Source organism: Phyllostomus discolor, chromosome 2 (genome assembly GCF_004126475.2).
Source record: "Phyllostomus discolor isolate MPI-MPIP mPhyDis1 chromosome 2, mPhyDis1.pri.v3, whole genome shotgun sequence".
NCBI classification, from domain to species: domain Eukaryota; kingdom Metazoa; phylum Chordata; class Mammalia; order Chiroptera; family Phyllostomidae; genus Phyllostomus; species Phyllostomus discolor.
In genome coordinates this window covers 50,926,317-50,947,962 of record NC_040904.2, presented here as the reverse complement: position 1 = coordinate 50,947,962, position 21,646 = coordinate 50,926,317, and the positions used below count along the sequence as shown (strand labels likewise).

The 21,646-nt window shown below is 35.6% G+C and overlaps 1 protein-coding gene across 4 annotated transcripts in view; it reads left to right on the top strand.

Annotated features, from left to right (window-relative positions):
* Positions 1 to 21,646, top strand: part of FGF12 (fibroblast growth factor 12) — a 504,413-nt gene that overhangs the window by 329,231 nt on the left and 153,536 nt on the right. The gene's annotated exons all lie outside the window — the stretch shown is intronic.

Sequence of the window (21,646 nt, the reverse complement as noted above, 5' to 3'; positions counted from 1 at the left end):
TGTAATTTTATGTTTCCTGAGCTAGTATGTTGGGGTTATTATGAAGATTTTATCATTTAGAATGTTGAAGGTCTGGTCCTGTTGAGAAAGAGCTAGATACTTTCCATGTAATATAAATTCTCTTTACCTATCTTCCACTTCTAGAGGATAATCTATATTTTTAATTTTACCTTTCTGTTCAATGCAAGAGGTAAGTGATTTTTCCTTTCTCCTGTTACACAGAGGATGATTTAGGAAACTAGATTCTCCTGTTTGTCTGTGAGTCTTCCCTATCTTATTATGGAGAAAGAATGTTCAAAATAGCTTATACTTTTGTTGTATTCAATACAATCCATATAGTACCAGATACATCAGACTCCTGGGGTCACTGGTCACTGTAAAGGCAATGTGAATTTTTAGAATGAGCTCTGGATTAAGGGCTGAGATATTTGAGTTTTATTTTCATTTCCATTACTATGTAGTTATCCCTTTGGGCAAGTCATGTCCTGCTGTTGACTTAATTTCTGGACCTTTAAACTTACAGAATTTTACAACTGAAACCTATATAATTTTACTAACCAATGTTAACTGAATGACTTAAATAAAAAATAAAACAAAATGAGGATATTGTCTAATGTCTCTTTTAAATCTAAAGCTAATAAAATTAGGTTACATCAGTGGCTACATTATCAGCACTGACATATTTTAAAGTAGTTAATGCTATTCTGATGCCTGTCTCACTCTGAAGAGAATAATTTATGCATTGAGAGAGAGTGTGGCTGCATTGGATCTTGTGTATATATAATTTCTGTTCTCTAATAAGGGAGTTATCTATTTGTAGTTCATGAACAAATATCCTTGAAAATTATGGTTACAGATTTTCACTCTTTCTGTGTTCTCAGTAATTAATAAAAGGTTATTCAGGAAGTTCACTCATGCCTACTGGATTCTAAATTAGTTATTGTATAACTTCTGTTAAACTTTTTGAATATTCAGTTCAATGAATCTCTGATATATTATGCTTGATATTAATAATATATCTGTCATTCATAATAGAATTCTTAAAGTTATGGTTTTACTCTTGGAAATATTCAGATCTAAATATATGTACTAGATGTGTACATATACTTTTTTTCAACAGTTTCTACTCAAATTAATATTTAAAGGTAAATATATTTTTGGTCAAAGCAGTGAGCTGTCATTCTTAGTGTGTCTTAATTCTAACAGTTCTTAATGTCCAGTTACTGTGAGTGTATATTTTAGATATAAAAATTAAAATAAGAAAAAAAAGATAACAAGTTATTATTTTGAGTAATCCTAGTTCTCAACCCTTTAAAAACAACTTGAATGTACTACAAACTAAAACATGGAGATGGTTATGGAGTAATATTGATTTAAGGATTTAATCAGGCAAAGGTAGAGTATATTACATTTATAGTTATATTGAGGTCATTATTTGTTTTTGTTTAAAAGGTCAGAATTCAAGCTGTAATTCCACAAGAACTGTAGAGTTTATGTCTTTGGATCAGAGTTTATTTCTAAAGGTCTGGAAGGAAGAAAACAGAAAGTCTGGAAGGGGTACTCTAGGCAGGAGGCAGGTGTGTAGAAGCCCCTGTGTGTGTGTGTGTGTGTGTGTGTGTGTGTGTGAGTGTGAATGTGTGGCAGGGGCCAGATGTGGGGGGAGGTCACCCTGTTGGATGTAGTCCCAAAGTTCATGGGAGGAGCCTGGGCATTCCGTATGAGATGACTGAACTTGGTACTCTGCAGCATTTGTAGAGGTGCAGGACTTGAGCCCATAGAAGGAGGTTTTAAGAAATTCTTGCCAATAGAATCTTACTGTAGGTGCCTTTCTATAAAGGAGCTAGTTAATACCTTAGTAAAGCCAGTAGTCAGCTGTGGTTGAGTTACCTGTTTGGGGTAGATTTTCAGTTTTCCTCTTCACTTAATGACACCTGCTTCATACCAGGAATCTCAGTGACTTCCCTGCTTATGGTCCTGCAGAGCTCCTGGGATCAATTTACCTTAATTATAAGTGTGGCATCACTGACAGAGATCATCAGGGCTCCTCCTTTCACAATCACCATCTTTCTGGATGAGAGTAATAGGAGATGATGCTGGTTTTTAATTTTAAACAGTGGGTATGGGTCTGAAGACTGTTACAGGACTAAAGGGAGCCCGTCTCAGGGAGGCGGATGTGAAAGAGAATTGGGTATCAAGGCTTTGTGACACTTCACACTGCTGCTGTTTGTGTGGTAGGCCCTGGTGGGAGAGCACTAATGCAGCCTGGATCCTTGCAGTGGTGAGTTAAAAACAGGACATTAACATAGGCTTTCCTGGGTGTTTTGGGATGTATTGAGGATTAAAGTTACTTGGAAAGCAATTTGCTACATTATGTGAAACAGTGTATTTGGGCACACCAGCAAGGGCCACACTGGAGTACATGTGGGGAAGGGCTGGGAGAAGGGTGTGTGACTGATTTGCCACCTAAGATGTCCTAAAGAAACAAACTGAGCATCCAAGAGAAATTCACAAGTGTTATTGATAGCGTGTCATTTACATGGTTTGTATTCACATTTAAGCCAGAAATTAATTCCCTGTTACTTCGGATTTCCCTGCCACCCCCCTCACCAGGAAAAGAAGGAAAGAATGGCAAAGGCAGAGTGATTGTCAGGGTAGAGTGAAGCTTTTAAGATCTATTCTGAAAAATCTATGCTTTAATAGGTGAGTTTAGTCCATATGTATTTAATGTGATTGTCAATGCATCTGGATTTGTTTTTATCATTGTAGTTTATGTATTTTTGCTTCCATATTCTTTATTTCCTCATACTATTGAATCATTTTTTTTCTTATTTTTATTCTTCTGTTGCTTTGTAGAGGTAGGTTATAAGTCTATTCCTTTAGTGGTTTACCCTTATTTTTAACCTACATACATAAGTATATAGTTTGCTAAATATCTCTAGTGTTTCTGTCCTTCTTCCAAACAGCTGACAGACCTCAGGGTACTTTCTTACTTAGTGAGCACCACCACCCTTCTTGGCAATTTGATTAGTTACATTTTAAAATAAAATCTAGTTAAATGATTCTATAGCTAATAGTTCAACTTGCTGATCTTTAAAAGAATTTCTATACATACAGTTTTTGTTTTGGTGTCTATCAAATTTGGCCCCTCTGAGTTTACTTTTCTTATAAAAGAAATCTTTGGTTTTTGTGTGAGGGTGTGTAGATAGTGAATTCATTTCCTCCTGGTCTCTGTGAAATGCCTTCCTTTCACTTCCACTGTTGAATTACAGTTCAGGTAGTTATACGATTAGAAATAGACCAGTATTTTTCTATTGCATTGACTTCTGGCATCTGTTATTGACTATGACAAGTTTGCTCCCAGTATAATATTCTTTCCTTTGTAGGTAACCTACATGGAAAACTTAAAGGTTATTTTTCTCTTTATCCTTCATGTTCTGCAAGTTCACTATGTCTAGATGTGAATCTGTATTAATTTATCTTGTTAGGAATTCAGAATTACCTTTTAATTCACAGAATCACGTTTCTTAAATTTTGGAAAAATTAAACTTTTCACTCACATACATTTTATTTCTCTATCTTGTTGTCCAATCTCCTGTGCTGACAATACTTAAATGACTTATGTTAAAATTTTCCAAATTAATCTCAAAAATTTACACCATATAGTTTTTAACTTCACTATATTTTTCAGGTTTGGATATCTAATGGTTTTTGTTTAATATTTATCTGTTCCTGATTTATCTCCTTCTGTTTTTACTATCTGGCTCTTTTTATAATTAAGTCATCAACTCATTTGCCTCTCTGAGCATTACTATAAGACTTTGTCAAACTTTTCCATAAAGTTAGTTTCTTTTGTAATGAATTCATGTTTCAATTGTCGAGTTTTTTGGCCACCATTTTTAGAAGTAAATGTAGATTATATTAGAATTCAGAATGAGTTCTTGATGTGTTTGTAATTCTTATCTGCATGCACATTTCTCTCCCTCTCCCAGATAGATCTACTTCCTTCAACATCTGCCCTCACTTCCTAGCAATGTTTTGGTTGCCTCTATCTAGCCTCCAGTGGCCTTAGCTTAGAGTAAGTTTAAGAGTCATTTCTAAAAAAAAAAAGAGTCATTTAAAGGCTCCTATTCTAGGGTAACATTAAGGTTAGGGAAGGGGGCCTGGGTAGGTTGTGGCTTGCCCTAGTTCTTCTCATTGTGAGGCTATGTCTACCGTCACTCTTGAGTAACATAGTAATAGCATTTTAGAAGTTTTACTTTGGCCTTTTAAGAGTTGGAGTAGGGAAACCATCCCAGCTCCTGGTATGGGCAGGTGGCCTGGCTCTGGCCCTCTGCTCTACACAGAGGGCTTCTATTGGCTTTAACCTGCACAGAGTGCAATGGTGGGTTGCAGGGCCTCCTTCAGGACCTGAGCCCGGAAGGCCTGTGGCTGCTGCCTGCTCAGTGCTGTGTGTTTCCATCCTGTGCAGGTGCTTAGCTTGCTTTGATGCTGGCATTGTAATTTAGGCCTCATTTTTTATATTTTATTCATCGTTGCTATTTGTTTGGAGCAGAATGGATGCACCGTAGTTTGAACTCATACCTTTCCTGCTCTTTTATTTTTAATTGTGATAAAAAACACACAGCATAAAATTTACCATCTTAATCATATTACGTGTACATTATGGTAGTGAACTAAAGCAACAGTAACAACAAGAATGAGAGACAGCTTGATTGACTCATATCCTTTTAACCATTTAGAATTATATGCCTAAATCTCATTCTTTGGCAAGAGTAGAAAATATCAAGATTGCAAGATGATATTTACTTTGTATTGAAAAGCTGATCAAGAATTACTTAGAAACATGGAAAGGGCCTCTGAGGAAGAAGAAAAGAGAAGGTCAATACTGAGAACCATAAGGAAAAGACATTTTATACTTATGGAGAAAATACTTTTCTCCACAAGGTGAACAATAGGAGAAAATACTTTTTATTTTATTCCTTTAATTCCTTTTGTTTCCCCACTATCCCAGATGCCCAAAATATACCATCACTTGAGGACCCAATACACTCTTTCTGGTTCTGCAGCCAAAAATAACTTTTATATTTTGTACTTTGATAAGATGTTTATCTATATTCTTCCTTTCTTCCATTTGTTAGATTTATTTGTTTTTATGCCCTGTCTAACCTGTCAGATGCAAGCTCCTTGAAGTTAGGGATCAAGTCTAATACAGATTGACATCTCCCATAACACTGAAAACTGCAATCCCCGTGTAATGGTTCCTGTTAAAATCCTGTTGAATCTGCTGACAGATGCATTTCATGCATTTTGATTCTGGTAATATTTCATTGGCCATCTGGTCTAAATGGTTTTTATGAGTCTTCCTGATTGTGATTCTACACACTTCCTTGTTCATTTAATTACTTCAGCTTTGAAGAGTCCATGTTTGTCCTATTAAAATATGGCAGGTTTGGTTGAGGAACTATATTGTTCATACTTCTCTGCATTGGGTTTATATTGTGTTGTAGTTTAAGGTGTTGATGATGTTGATGTCATGTTTTCCTTTATGAATTAAGTAGGGCTTCTGAAAGAGGTGGGGCAAGAAGCAAAGACTGGATAGGACATTTTCCTGTGAAGCCACCTGGTCATTACAGTTCATCTCTCAGTGAGATTTCTACTCTATGATGAAAAGAAATAGATTTTTGAAAATGAGTCTAGAGCAAGGGTACAAAATTCTTTGCAAATTGAGGTTTCTCATTAAGCAACTTTCTCATGAAATATTCTGAATTCTGAGGTGTGTGCAGAATTGTTTCTTGGTGCAAATGGTTTCTCTAAAAAGGTCCTAATGTTGAAGGACACTGAGAGTGAGAGAGAACACTTTAGTGCTTAATGCCAAATTAATCCAAGAATTTCGAAGTTAATGGCACCTGAATAGAAAGAAGTCAAAGGCCAATTCACAATTGTTCAGCAATTAGATTGTTAAATATTCAGTTTAGGTCATTTGCATAATTTTTTCTTCCATATGCTTGTGGTTTCTTTGAATTTTTTGACATTTCTTTCTCATTTTAGGTTAATTTTTTTGGTCATAGCACTAAGAGAATGATTACTTATTTTGTCTATTTCTTTTTATATATGTGTATTCCATATATATATATTTTTTTTTTTTTTGAACTAATGGAATCCTGTCAGCCCAAGAATCTGGCATTTGTTCCTTGTGAACATGTGACATAATTTTTTTGTTGGAATTGTGTTGCCTTTCTTTAGAAAGAATCAACAGATCATTAGTTATACTTTCAGTAAGGACTGAGTAATGATAAGCATCCGTTTTTATCTTATCATGATATTTTTAGTTCTAAGTGGTATTGGTTTTATTCCAAGTGTTTATAGCTTCTGGAAAATGTTAATATTTTAGTTCCATGACTAGCCTTAATTGTGAAAATTAGCATATGTGTTCCTAATAACACTTTTCTACCTAATGTTGGCACATTGGGCCAACCTGTAGTCATAGCCCAAATTTCTAGATTATGTTTCTTTAGTCATTAGCAAATTAGGCAGTATTAAATAGTATTTAAGATGCAAACTTTAGAAATAAATCATAGCTCTGTAACATACTTTTTCAGTGCCATTATAGAAGTTTCTTAATCTTCTAGACTCAGTTTTCCTATATGTAAAATGGGGATGATAATGAAAGTGCCTGCTGTATAGGATTATAGTGAGGATTACATGAAATGATGTGTATGAAGTCCTGGCCTTGTGCCTAGTACGTTGTCAATTCTGAGTGTTAGCTGGAAGTAGCAGCTGCAGCAGCAGTCGTAATAGCTGTATTCAAGAAGATGCTCAGTGTATTCTCAATTGATTTCTTACCGTCAATCCGTGCAGTTCATGCAGGGTTAATTCTACTCTTTGTCTCGTTGGGTATTACTAGTTTGTCTAATCCAATATCTTGACCCACGCTGCTCATGCAAGGTTGGTTGCAGAGTATTTGCGTATTTCTCATTTAATTGGAGCCAATTAGCTTCAGGCCCAAAATTTGACTTAATCTGTTGAAAGAGAGCCAATTAGCTTCAGGCCCAAAATTTGACTTAATCTGTTGAAAGAGAGTTGCCTTTAAAAAAAAAAAACAATGAGCTGTAAGGATAAAAGGATGACAGCCACTTTAAAAGCACAAGGAGAAGTCCTGTCTCAGAATGATTCCAACATTTAGAGAGCAGAGGGTGGAGGTAAAGGAGTGAAGAAACCTGGTCTTGTTCATCTCCTGTGAAGCTTCACATGAAGAAATACCTGAAGCCAGCCTTACCTCTGGGGTTTTCTATCCATGAGCCAATACTTGCCCTTCTTGTGTGAACCAGTTAGGTTTGTGATTTTTTAACTGTATAGACTAATAAAGGGATAAACTCATATTCAAAGTAGTCAGATTTCCAAGAAAGCTAAACATTCATTCACTTCATGTTCTCTGTGTTGTTCCTGAAGGATTATCCAAGTGCCTCCTTCAGAAGAGTTCTGACTTTACCATGACTTTCTAGACTAGCCTGATTCCCTGTTCTGATTAGTTCTACCTTCCCTTACTTGCTGTCCAAAACCAATGTACAGGAATAGCAATTATCATATATATATTTTTTTTCAGTTTCTAAATACAGAAAAACCCATCAGAAGTAATAGATCAGTTTTTTTTTCAACACCTGCCCATCTCTGCCCAAGCATAAGCCAGCTTTTCAATTTTCAGGGACTTTCCTTCTTCAAATTATTCCCTATGTAACCCAGTTGGAAGGAAATACACTACATGAAATAGGTGTGCATGCCATGAGCTTCAGAGACTTGAGGGATGGGAGAAGAAGGAAATTGTGAATGTTGAATGCAAAGAGAAAATCAGAAGGCTTTCAATTGAGATTCGAATGGAATGTAGATGTGGTGAAGCAGAGAAACAGAGGCCAGTCAGTCTTATGACCAAGTCTGCAGGGAAATGGGCCCTTTGAGCAGACAGCATTATGAAAAAGAACATTGAAAAGCAAAACAACAAAACTTTGTGGTAGGTGGCCAAATGAGAATGTTGGCAGACAGGGACGAATCACCGAGTGCTATATTTTGAGGAGACTTCAAGCCTATGGCCTTATGCGATTATAAGGAACCTAAAGCTTGCTTCTGTACCACAAAATTTAAAATCTAGTAGTTAAAGTGGGAAAATGGGTCAGATACATAGAAATGCATATGTCAAAAGTGACATATATTTCAGCCACCTCAAACTGGAAAGAACTTTATTTTGAGGCCACTGAAATATTGCACTCCTATTTGGTATCTTTATGTCATGGTTCATCCAGGAAAGTTCCAGTTTATGCCTGATGTCTTAGTGTAATAATGAGTATACCTGTTTGTTTTTCAGAAGAAACGTGGGTTAAGATTTGGGCAATGATTGTGCAGTCACTTTATTCCTGATCCTCTGTACATGACTGTGTTGTATGTTTCAGTTGGTCATCAAATGGGATGTCAATATGTGTGCAAAATCTCCCTGGCTAATTTGAAAATTTCCTCATATGATTTTACTTCCCAAGACCAACTAACTGTTCAAGGCTGTTTTCTTAAGTTAACTTTCCTGTATCAAGCAGGAATTGAGCTCAGCCCTGCGTAAAAGAGAGACCCTTAACAGTGGTTGAAAGGGATCAGAGGCTCATGTTACCGGCAGTCTGGAGATAAACAGTTATTGGTATTGGCTCCACAGGCCCATGAGGGCCAAGGTATTTATATTGATTTGGCTTTTTCCTCATAGTAAAAGGTGTTTTCTATATCACCAGATAATATGGTGATAGGTCTGGGCAATGAAATGGTGACTTTACCAGAAAAACATATTTTCTAGAAGTCACAGTGATGCTCATTTAAGGATATACCTGTGTCACATGATCACTTATAGGAGGAAAGAATATAGTGAAATTTCTGGGGTTTTAGTTTTGTTTTTAATTTTAAGTTACTTATCTTGCTGTATCCATGAAAACCAAGATTCTGTTAATAGGAAGGGAGAAATGGATACTGGGTAGGTGCAAAACTTCTCTAGACTGAACATTTAAATGGACATAGTATAAGACTTTAAGGATGTGGGGAGGGAGAGAGAATTAGCTCACAAGGCAGCAGATGGAGGAACAGATATGCATGTGTAGTCTCATTAGGTTGAATAAGATCTTTTGAGTCACTATAATTATTAGGTAAAAATTTACTGAACTTCTATTCAGAAGAGGCTGGAGGGCATAAAGATTACTTGTTACTTAATTCAGATCCAAATAGATTAGCACTCACCTGGGATTTGAGACAGAAGCTTTCTGCATGTTTTCATGGTAGATTGATGGATATTTTCTCCAAAATTTCCTCCTATAGCTAGAGTGAAGTTGAATAAGCCTTACTACTCCAACTTTCGTTCTCCTATTTCACTGGATATGAAAAGGTCTCTCTGTATGGCACCATCAGCAGCAGTGAGGGAACAGAGAACCACTGGGAAAAGCACATCGTGTTGACTTTTATGGGTGTGTTTGCCTGTGGTTTCGAGAGAGCTGCCTGAAAATCCAGGGATCAGCAGCTCTTTATGCTCCCATTTATCCTGTAATTTACTACCTATTTATTTAGAATCAGTGATATGGCAGACATTATCTTAGGCACTGAAAATAAAATGTAAAATCCTTCCACTGTAATGGGAGAGCAAGATATGTAAATGAAAATATGAAAATGTATCACTTAAGATTAGTGCTATGAAAGAAATACATATATTCCTGTAACAGAGAGTAATAGAGAAAACTAATTTAGAAGGCATTGCCATGAATATCATCTTTAAAGAGATGATATTCAAGAAAAAACCTAAGGGCTGAAAAGAAAACAGACATCACACTAGGAGAAGAGTGATTCAACTAGCAGAAGGAAGAATAAGGGCAAAACATTGGTAGGAACAAACTATGTGTAAACCTTACTGGTTTTTGCTCCTTTTGTCATCCTTCTTGTGTCTGAAATACCAGTTCTTATATTCGTTTATTTTCATTTGCTCATCTATTTGATTTTAAATATTTTCACTTACCATATGCTGAGTATAATTCTAGGTGCTCTAATCACGAGTGGAAAAGGGCACACACTGTGTTTTCGTGCCATAATAAAAGATTGAAATTGTTAAGGGTCATAAAAAAAAGGAAGCAGGGTCATAGAAACATGATATACATTATGTCTTGGCATATTTTTTTTAATTTTAAAATTTGCATTAACTCATGAATTTCTGTTATTTGTACTATTTGTGTATCTTGAATCTTTTTACAAAGAATTCAGGAATAAGTTGTATGTTTTTTAAAATTTGTATGCTATTTGATGAAATGCTTTCTGTATTTGTAATACTCCTAAGGGATTTCCAAGAACTTTCTTAGTTATTTCAATAAAAAGACTTTGTTGGCATTATCTTAGGACTTTGAAGTCTGATTAATAATAGCATGTTGCCAATTGGCATCTGTATGTTCTCTCTGGAGAAGTTTCTATTAAGGTTCTTTGCCCATTTTTAATTGGATTTTTTGATATTGAGTTTTACACATTCTTTATGAATTTTGGATATTAACCCTGGATGTATTGGTGAATATGTTCTTCCATTCAGTGGGTTATTTTTTCATTTTGTTGATAGCTTCTTTGCCGTGCAAAACTTTTTAGTTTGATGTAGTTCCGTTTGTTTAGTTTTTGTTTCCCTTGCCTGAGGAGATATATCAGAACAAATATTGTTATGAGAAATGAACAAAATTTTACTGCCTATGTTTTTCTTCTAGGATTTGTATGGTTTTTATTCTAACATTTAAGTCTTTAATCCATTTTTAGTTTTTCTTGTATATGGTGGAAGAAGGTGGTCTAGTTTTATATTTTCCAAGTTATCTGTTGAATTTCCCCAACCCCATTTATTGAATTGACTGTCTTCGCTACCAATGCCCCAATAAATTCAATAAAAAATAGCATGTTGTCAAAAATTATTTTAAAAGGTCTGCACTATGTGTAAAGAAATAACTCAGAATTGATCATGGACTCAAGTGTAAGATTTGAAACTATAAAACTCTTACAAGAAAGCATGGGGTGAATTTTCATGATGTGAGATTATGGAGGGATTTTATAGATATGATACCAAAAGCACAAGCAACAGAAGAAAAACAGACATTTGCTTTCATCTTAATTTAAAACTTTTGTGTTTCTAGGGACACAATCAAGAAAGTGAAAAGACAACCCAGAGGAAGGGAGAAAAGTTTGCAAGTCATATAGTTGATAAAGAACATGTATTTAGAATATATAAAGATCTCTTACAGCTAAAAATAAAAAGCAGATAACCCAACTAAAGACATGCAAAGGATCTGGGCACTTTAACAAAAAGATATATTTCCAAAGAAGATATACAGATGGTCAATAGCTACATGAAAATTTTCTCAATATCATTAGTCATAAAAAATGCGAACTAAGCCTTGTCTGGTGGAGCTCAGTGGATTGAGCGTGGGCTGCGAACCAAAGTGTCGCAGGTTCGATTCCCAGCCAGGGTACATTCCCAGCCAGGGTACATGCCTGGGTTGCAGGCCATAACCCCCAGCAATCGCACATTGATGTTTCTCTCTCTCTCTCTCTCTCTCTCTCTCTCTCTCTGTCTCTCTCTCTCTCTCCCTCTCCCTTCCCTCTCTAAAAATAAATAAATATTTTTAAAAAAGAAAGTTAATTCCTTATTTAAAAAAATGCAAACTAAAAGGAGATACCCCTCTATACCCACTAGACTGGTTATGTTAAAAAGACAGATAATGACAAGGGTAGGTGAGGATATGGAGAAAGTGAGCCCTTCATTCACTCCTGGTAGGACTGGAAAATGATGTAGTCATTCTTTAAACTAGACTGGCAGGTCCTCAGAAGTTTAAACATAGAGTCACCATATGACCCAGCAATTTCACAACCAGGTATGTATCAAAGAGAAATGAAAACAGGTTCACACAAAAATACTTTGTATACTAATATTCATAATAACATTATTGATAATAGCCAAAAAGTGTCAACAATGAGAAGGCCCATCAAATAATGAAAGGGTAAAGTATGACATATTCATACAATGGAATATTGGGCATGAAGTACTGATAATTGATACAACATGGTTAGATGGTAAAAACATTGTTAAATTAAAGAAGCCAGCCCAAAAGACAACCTATTGTGTAACTCCATTTATATAAAATGTCCTGAATAAACAACTCCATGGAGACAGAAAGTTATACACATAACTATATAATGATTAGATAGTGTTGAATGGCACTGAGCCACTGCTGAAGAGTGTGGGGTTGCTCTTTCACGTAATGAAATGCTCTAAAGTTGGTTATTATAGTAGCTACACAACTCTATGAGTACAACAAAACATTAAATTGTACGGTTCTAATGGATGAATATGTGAATTTTATCTCTTTAGCGCTATTATTAAAAGGCATATTCAATTTTAAAATACCAATTCAATCATGCTTTAATGGAGATTAAAAAGCAAATAAAATCATTTTCCCTAATGGAGTCATGACACATTAATTGAATTGCATTTTTTAATTTGTTTAAAGTAACCCAAACTTGTGAATTTGCTCATGATTGGAGAGGTGTGACAAAATGTTAACACCCTGGTATGGGCGCAAAAATTGGAAAAAGGAGTGAAAACAGAGTAGAATTTGTGTTTTCATTGTGAACTGTGTCCTAGACATGTAAACACCATCAATCTTGACCACAAAATTGAAAACAATATTAATATTTGTGAGGAATGGTGGTATTTAAATTTACTAACTCAGCTTTGACTTTTAAATTTAAAAGAGCTTTAATAATTCATAAGTATCTGTTGATGAGATGCTACACTGGGATAGGTATATGCTCAAGTCATAGGATGTATTCTTTCCTCTTCTCCTTGTTTCAATTTTAAAATGCTTTGTGGAGTTCTTAAAACTATTTATACATTAAAATAGTATCTTGGGGCTATTTAGTGAAAAAAGATATAGAAATACATGTATCTAGTTAGCAATGCACATTTTAGTGCCTTGCAGCAGAACATATTACTTATTTATATACAATGTGGAAACTTCAGATTATGGTGCAGTTTTAAATATGACTATTTTAAATAGGTTTTAAGGAATTTGAAGCCCATGTGAATATTTAAAGAAAGGTACATACAGATATGATTTTTAAAGTGACATATTTATATTTATTTTATCCATGTTATGGTAGAATTACTGGAAGATCATCTCTAAAAAAGCCTGAAATAGCATACAATCGACACATCTCCTCCGTTCTCTGTTTAGCTTGTCTCGCCTTCATCATTAGACATAGCAAGCACATCTCAAGTCATGATGGAAGCCTGTTTTGCAAAACATGGTTATTAATCCAGCTTTTATCTCATGGCTTTGTCACAATTACTTTACCGCCACTCTCTTGTGTTCATTACAGCATTCATTATGTCTATTTTCAAGGCCAGTGGCTGGGTCAATCAATAGTACTCTCATTCAGTGAATTGGACGAGGTTTCAGTCTCAAAAGATTTACCATTTTGAATATTCTGTATCTAGTTAGCCTTGTATAGTTTAATTTAGTCCATCTAAAAAAGGAAAAGAGAAAAAAATAGAAATACTTTAAAACAAATACCAGAATGCATAGAGTTTCAATATAATTTAGCCTAAAATAACATTTGGTGATTGAAGAGCTCCTGTTCCACGTGGCCACCCCAGCCCTGGAGACTTCATGCTGCAGTCGAGCAATCTGATGTAGTGCCAAGTGTTTGGAGCAGTCATCCTGGGCTGTCGTTTCCTCCTTGCTGATGGTTGAGTTCAGGTGACTTAAAGTCTCTGAGTTACTGTTACCATTTTTTAGATTGAATGCATTCTATTTACTTCACATGTTTGTTAGAGGGATATTAAAAGGTAAAACAATAGCTAATGTACTCAGCTCAATAATGAACACCCAGTAAAAGTAGTATTTTCTTTCTACCCCCTATAAAGGTCAAAACATTTGGTAAGACACAAGATATCTCAGAGTAGCACATATATTTTGCATGTTAAAAAATTTATTACTTATCTATTTTGATTATAGTGGAAACATAGCTTTTACTTATGTTAACCCTCCCTCGTATCTTTATTATTTCTGTTCTCTGCTCTCTTCACCAAACCTTTGCCCTTGCACACTCTGGAAGGGGGTGTTATGTTGCCCACAGTATTTTTCATTTCACCACCTTAAGGCAAGCTAGCCCCTTAATGCCTCCAAAACCTTAATGAGTTCTAGTAACCCATTCTATAAAATCCAGAATTCAATGATTGGCCTTCAATGCCCTTTTAACAATTGTACCCCAACATAACTCTCTGATTTCATGTTCTTTTTCATTTCTCTTTATGATATGTTTTCCTTTCATTCCCTTTTTGTCTTTTCTTCTTAAGCCGTTTCCTCTGTCTCACCTTTCCGTGCACTCAGTCCTAATGCCTTTTTCTGTCATCTTTACTTATCACTGTCCCATTTTTTCTTTGACTCAGTATACCTTCACCATGAAATGTTCTTTATTACAACTACAGAATCAATTCTGCCTTTCATTATCCTTCCATAGCATTTTGCTTGTATCTCTTGCATAGCAGTTTTTTCTGTCTTAGGCTGTTTGTACTTTTCTCTCCACATCTAAATTATCAGCATCTTCAAGGCAAAGCCTGTATCTGATTTATCCTCCACATCTTCATCTTCCAGTTTCCTGCCGACTTCCATCTCATTACCCAGCTGACAATACCTCCACGGAGGTGATGGAATTGCCTATTACCACAGTTGTTTCACCTTCTGTTGCTCTGCTAACAGATGCAAAAGGTTTGTGGCCTGACAGTAGCCCCTCTTGAAACCATCAGATTGAATGTTTAGTGTTCTAATCTTAATGAGAAGAATACAAGCTATGGTTGCTGTTTTGTTTTTTCCCTCTGTGGTCTAATTATAGAGGCAGGCTTTTTGTTATTAGCTACCTAGGGTTCTTTATTTTATTCTCTTCTTTTTCCTTTTGCATATTATATTTTATAATCGACTTGACTATATATATGTGTGTGTATGTGTGTGTGTGTGTGTGTGTGTGTATAAAACTTTTGCTTTAAAATGATGTGATATCCAGAAATGGAGTTGCCCCAGGTATTTCCTGCATAGTAAATTAAGAGTGACTCATCGATTTACACAAAGCAAGCAGTATTTTTATAAATGAAATACAATAATGACATTGTATTTTATGGATTACAAAGCATGATTGCATCCATGATTTTATTTGATTCCTACCCCTTTGAAGTAGGCAATGGCAAAAAATATTGCGCTTACTTTATGGAATAGAAGGAGGCAGCTGTGGGGGCTTAAGAGATTTACCTCGTGTCACAAGCTGGTGCCAAACCTTGAACAAATTTTCTCATGCACGTTCTAAGACACTTTCTGTCATATAATGTGGACATATTTAAAATTCACATAGTTTGGTTTCTTAAAATGAGCTACCTCCAGTTACCCTGAAGTGCTCCCCTGATATGCTCCATCAAGTAAAATGGGTTACTGCTATAGGGTTACTATTTTAAAGGGCCTTATTTGGTTTGAACTTATTTAAATATATAAAAGTTGTTTTGCCATTAGACACAGACTGGTTTATCATCATGGCAGTTTTGAGTGCTTGGGTCATACGTGAGGTAACTATGTGATGGCCAGTTGCAAATTGGCTTCTGAAGGTTTCTCTCAGGGTTTACTCATATGCCTTTCTAATGCCTGATTTTTTCTTTTAATTAAAATTTTTTTCAATTACAGTTTACATGCAATATTATTTTGTTCTAGTTTCAGAGGTATGGAATAATGATTAGACAATTATATACTCTACAAAGTATTCCCCTGATATCTGCAGTACCCAGCCGGCACCACACACTGTTATTACAGCATTATTGACTATATTCCCCACGCTGCACTTTACATCCACATGACTATTCTGTAACTACCAATCTGTACTTCTCAATCCCTTCACCTTTTTCACCCAGGCCCCAAATCCCTCTGCTCTGGCAACCATGAGCCTGTTCTCTATGTCTAAGAGTCTGTTTCTGTTTTGTTTGTGCATTTATATTTTTCTTTAGATTCCACATATCAGTGAAATCACATGGTATTTGTCTTTCTCTGCCTGACTTATTTCACTTAGTGTAATACCCCCTAGGTCTATCCATACTGTCACAAATGGTAAGATTTGAAGTGCATATTGTTAGAATGTGGTTGTTACTCTTGAAAGTTTTTAATGATATCTGCTCATTCATCATCCCAGTAGCAATTGGCATTACTATTATAATATGAAATATAGGTATGGAGTATACAGTAGTAGTTTAATATAATAACCATACATTTTTAAGATTTCTTAATTGTATTTGTTTGTCCTCATTCTTAAATTTATGTTTGTAAACAGGCTGTTTTCCATGTCTAATTCTTTACAAAATAAAGAGACACAGCCAACGTCCCCACTATCTAGATACATTATGTAAAAATGGAAAATGGAGTTGCACAGGCCTTAAGTCTCAGATGAAAAATGCAGAGGGAAGTCACTGGCCACAGTCCAAACTCTTCTGAGAGACTGATCCAGTCATCCAAAATGGAAAATGAAGTTTCAAAAATGCACTCCCCAAAGAGCCATGATTCATCTTGGGTGGCAGTAAATATAACTCCCTGAGCACTGTTATTTATTTCACTGCCTCACTGGAGTCCAAGTGTCCTTATCTCTGCAAATCAGCTTCTCAAAAACTCTTCAAGCCAAGCCCAAATGCTTAATCTGACAATCTGCTATTTTTTGTTGTTGCTTTAATTCTCCTAGTAGTATTGAGAGATCATCCTAATCTGCCAGTTCTATATCTTCTATCTTGCACTGTGCCCACTGTGGCTTTATTTTTATGGACATTTCTTAAGATCAAGGACTTTATTACCTGAATTTTACACTGAAGTTGATTGCTAGGATCATCTTCTCTTTATTGTGCCTTTTTTTTTTTGGTCCTGATTCTGCAATCTGTAGTCACAGGGAATGCATGTTAATTGCTTAGCAGGGCTTGGCACATACTATTTTATCTAAAGCTGATGAGTGTTGTAAGGATCAAATTAGGTTTTCTATTTCTATGCCTATTGTATCTCTATTCCAATCACTTTCTATATCCATGTCTGTCTACCTACCTACCTATCTATTTATGTCTTATTTTCCATCATATAGAATGATACCTGACACCTGGTAAAGGCTTTAAAAGTGTTTAAAAAATTATTATTTCTTTCTTATATGACATATTTTCACCTACCTGGTGAAAACATTGAAATACCATAGAAAGTGACTATGGCTTCCATAGGAATATTAATCATTTCCAGTTCTTTATTAACAAAGAAGTTAATAAATATTATTTTAAAGTAAACAAATAAGCTATAGAATTATTATTGTTTTTTTGATTAAAGGAAACATACAAATCATTTGGTTTAACTCATCCTTTCTTTTTCAGATTAGAAAATAAAAACCTAGAGTCTAGGTTTTTTTCATCCCCTTATCATTTAGAACTCATGCTTTTTAAAAATTCATATCTCTCCTTAAATGTGATATAATTCATGCAAATGATTTTTTATTTCTTTCTGCCCTAGATTAATTCTTACTGTCTCTCTGGGGCCACCAAGAAATCATTCATGGTTAATATTCATTGGTCACCATGTGTAAGAGATTCTCTGAAATTGCTTTTATTTAAAACATGGATTCATTTTCCCTCTGAAAGTGGATTCTGGTGGATCAACTAGCTTACCTGATTTTCTTATATACCATAAATCTACAAAAATGTATTTTTTCATTGACTGTACCCTTGCCCAGTAATAGTCTTGGTCTTTATTATGTTTCAATGGGTGGCTTGAACTAGATCCATAGTAAATTGAATCCATGCTAAGTACAGCCAGGGGGACCAATATAGTGCTTCTGGTAGAGTTCCCATTATATGTGCTTTCACTTCCACTTGATAGTGATTTCTTTAAGTCCGAAGGGAATTTCATGCTGTTACAAAATGTTTCCCTCACTAATATCGACTCTTTGAGCTCTTCTTAAATGTGCATTTTGCCTCTATTAAATCTTTTCACCCTTGCTGGCCCCTACCTTTTTAATAGAGTTCTCCCCTATCTTTGCCTCCATTACCTTACATTCCAAACAAATCCCTACTTAGCATTTCCACTTGCTCCATTTATCATCAAAGCCTTTGGGCAGCCTCAGTCTATACCTAATTCTTTTGTCACATATCCACTGAAAGCCTTTTTCTAAAATGTCTCATTCTCTGCTTACACAGAGGCCATTTCCTTGGCCAAATTTTTGGTAGTCAACATAATGCCCCGAGAAAAATGATGCTCTTTCTCCATCATTGGAGAATTGGAATCTCCAACTCCTCTCAAGCTGGATGTTAAGGTATGTTTATATATGTATATACATACACAGACAGATATAGATATGGATATGGATAGATAGATAGATAGATATTAGATATATCTGATAGAGGTATTGAGAATCAGATTAGGGCTTCTATGAGAGATGAATTTGTACAGAAGTTCCCAACTTATTTTTTTCCCCTACCATGTAATACAGATTCTTATAAACAAAAGCATGTACCAGGAAATGTTCCTGACTGTGCATTTTTGTGTGCATTGTTTTTTATTTATGTTCAAGAAACTTTCATGTTTGTAATGTCATTGCATCCACATAAAACCCCAGGGAGGTTTATTAGACCAGTGTAATTATCTCTACATTAGAAATATATTAAGTTATTCAAAGGTGGCAGGAGGCACCAGGACCAGTGTCTGATCTGAGATCTATGTATTTTATTCCTAAGCCTCTTTTCTCTCCCTTATTTGAAAGAGGAATGTTCCATTGCTTGCAGTAGTTAGGGTTTCTATGTAAGAATTCTATTTTTTTTTTTTTTTCATTTGAGGCCAGGGTATTAGCTGGGGTGTGTGTCTGGAAGGATGAGTAATGTGCTGTAAAGGTGTGAGAACTGGACATAGAGAGTGTGTGGCTCAGGGAGTGGGAGGCAGACAGAGAAAGGACAACTCAACCTGTATTTCTGGGAAGGAATATGAAAAACAATCATATCTCTGCTTAATTGTTTTAATGTTTAGCTTTTTAAACTTACATGAGAATTAATATTAAACTTTTATTTTTCTTTGATAACCTGCATGGTGCCTATTATCCTAAGCATCAAGAAATGGCATAGAAGAATGGCAATAGGAAACAGTGACCCAAGGATTTTATTTAAAGTAGTTAAGTGTTTTTTAGATCTCTGCCCTTGTGTCTTTATTATCTGTGTTTTTCTCTTTCCATTTCCAACCTTTTTCTCTCCTCCTCTTCCTCCATCTTATTCTTCCTTTCTTATCTCTCCCTTTAGCTCTCTTCTTTTTATTCCATCACTCCAATCCTTTTCTTATTTTTAGTATTTATTTAATAGACATTTATTGAGCGTGTGCTAAGTACAAAGTGAGCTAGGTGCTTGGGACTGTGCAATATGAGGAAGGATATAAAGTTTATGCTCTTAACAGAGCTTCTAGGCCAGCAGAGTAGGTGCACTATACAAAACTCAAGATATCCGGGGTGGATATCTTGAGTTTTAAATTTTAAGTATGAAATAAGCAGTACCTCAGGTGTTCAAAGTAGAGTTACTGGGGTTATGAAATGGAGAAGATGTTTTAAAACCTAGGCCTGGAAATATAGTTTATATCAATGAATCCTACTGATTTGAGTCCAGGAAAACACTGACCATTGTAACCTGTTCTCAACTGTGTGAGGGATTATATTATTGTACCATATAAACTAGGGTATACAAGGTCTGTCCAGAAGGTATCCAGCCATGTAATATGGAAAACAGAAACATTAATTGAATAAGATACAAGACACAAGAAACATTGCACGTAGGATAATGATGCCTCAATCCCCTTCAAAGTAGGCACCTTGGGAACTCACACAGTTCTTCCAATCACCATCAGCTGCCTAAACATATTTTCCTGAATCTCATTGATAGCCTGAAATCTCTTCCCTTTCAAAGGTGATTTTGGTTCTGGGAAAAGCCAGAAGTCACAAGGCACAAAATCTGGGCTTTGTGGAGGCCAGGTCACCTGGGTGATTTGATGTTTTGCCAAGAAACCCGGCATGAGTGGGCATGTTGTCGATGATGAAGCTACTAATCATCAGCTACCCATAGCTGTGGCCTTCTGAGTCATCCAAATAGTTTCTGTGGAGGAAGGTTCAAGTTTAACACAAAATTTGATGCAGATCCATTGCTCTACTCACTCAGTCATTTTGAATGTGATGACCACACAGTACACATACTCACTCAACTACCCCTCACTGACTAGTACAGTGAAGTCGTCATTGTTCATGCATACGCATTTCAGCCCACTCTCCTTGGCTGACAGGTTACATTGATGTCACACAAACCATTCTCATTGTATTAACAATGGTTGGACTTTTTCTGAACAGACCTCATATGTGATAATATATACCATGCCTTTTAATATTTAAAATTACCATATATAAATGGAGTTGAGTGTGACATAAGAAGCTGACTACTATAAGTCCCTTATTGAAAATCTCCCATCCTCTTTTTCCTATGCAGGAGAGAAAATTGATAGTAAGATAAAAAGCAGATGCTCTGTTTAGAAAGACTTATGAGGAGCTATGTGCTTGGCAGGCCTGCTCAATCAAACATTACAAAGACTAGCCCATATTTGTATTTATGTTTGGAAAGGGAGGGTAGTAATTTCAAGTCTTAATGGAGAGGTACATGGGGAGGAGGCAAGTAAAATCAAAGTGAATAATTAAAGTCCAATAGGGAATGTAGAAAGCTTGGGGATAAATCTCGTGCATGCACAAATTAGTCAAAACACTGGAGGGTAAAGAGATTACTGTGCAAGGTCCCTTGAATGTGTGTGTTTTGAGTTCTACAGCTCATTGCTCTGGGGCCATTTAGTGGGAATAATAGCTCTAACCCATTTTACAACCCCTCAGGTTCTCACAGTAGTAAATGATGGAATGAGAGTGGTCATAATAATTATGTTAATTAACATTTGTTGAGTGCTTGCTGCATGTTTGGACTATATAAATTTATTCACTCAATCCTCACAGCGACTTCTATAAAATTATGTCCCAGCATTGTCTTCTTTGGACAAGTGAGGAAATAAAGATGAAGTGACCTACTTACCTAAGATTACCCATATGGAAAATGAAGCTGTTAGCTATATGAATACTGGTTCTCTATAATAAGACAATGTCAATTAGTATTTGTTCAAGTAGTGGTTGGTAATTTCAAAGGCTTTGATATCCACCATTATTCATGATTCATACAGCATTTCTGTGAGGTATGTTAGGTCAGATTATTTATTCCTTTCTAATAGATAAAATAATGAAGGCCCAGGAAAACTGTCATGTATAAGCACACATGGATAGTAAGTGATAAAACTAATATTCACTTCAGGTCTGTTTAGTCCAAAACCTAAGCACTAATATATGGGCATAATTTAAACCTACATAGACAACTGTCCAATCAAACTGGTTAAAATCTGATAGTTTCTGGTGCTTGGGAATGTCGATTTCAGTTTCTTAGTAATTATCTTATGCATTATACTGTCTTCACTGGAGTTGCCAGATAAATGAGATGTCACTGCCC